This window comes from Octopus bimaculoides, chromosome 23, assembly GCF_001194135.2.
Source record: "Octopus bimaculoides isolate UCB-OBI-ISO-001 chromosome 23, ASM119413v2, whole genome shotgun sequence".
Classification (NCBI taxonomy): domain Eukaryota; kingdom Metazoa; phylum Mollusca; class Cephalopoda; order Octopoda; family Octopodidae; genus Octopus; species Octopus bimaculoides.
The window spans coordinates 20850498-20851230 of NC_069003.1; positions in this window are offsets into that span (position 1 = coordinate 20850498).

Consider the following 733-nt stretch of genomic DNA (forward strand, 5'->3'; position numbering starts at 1 on the left):
GTGTGTGTGTGTGTGTGTGTGTGTGAGTGTGTGTGTTGACAATTTTCTTAAATCAAAAGTTATTTTCCCCCATTAGAGTTATCGAGAATTTGGCCCTGGAACGAAACTCTTGTCCTGCTTCTCGCCCACAAATGAAATTATATATGAATTCTATTTTATGTAATGACTTATATTTCTCCTATACATATGTAGTGTGTGTATGTATACATATATACATATATATGTACATACAAATATCTGTTTCTGACTCCACTTGAAGACAGCCCAGGCCTATCGAATCACAAATCATCAGAAAACTGAGCTTAATCGGCCGCCATATTACAAGGATGAATGATGAACAACTTCCTCTTCAAATCTTGTTCAGCGAATTGGTAACCGAGAAAAGACAGAGAGAAGCCATCTTCAACGTAACAAAGATCGGTTAAAGTCAATTCTGAAGAAGACTAAATTCGACCACTTGGTTTTCGAGACGATTGTAATCAACCGTCTCGACTAGCGACAAAACATAAACAATAACGTAATACTGTTTGAAAGAGAAAGGATAGAAAAAGAGGAGGCGGAGAGACGATAGCAACGGAAGGCCAGATAGAAGCAACCATTCACACGTCGCCAATGAAATCACGTGTTCTACGCGAGGATTGGGTTCGTTAGCCACATTCGCCACCGGCATTAATGGCTCAAACATTCGTCCAGAAAAAAAAAAATCAATCTTCGAGTTCAAGGGACAAGCCCG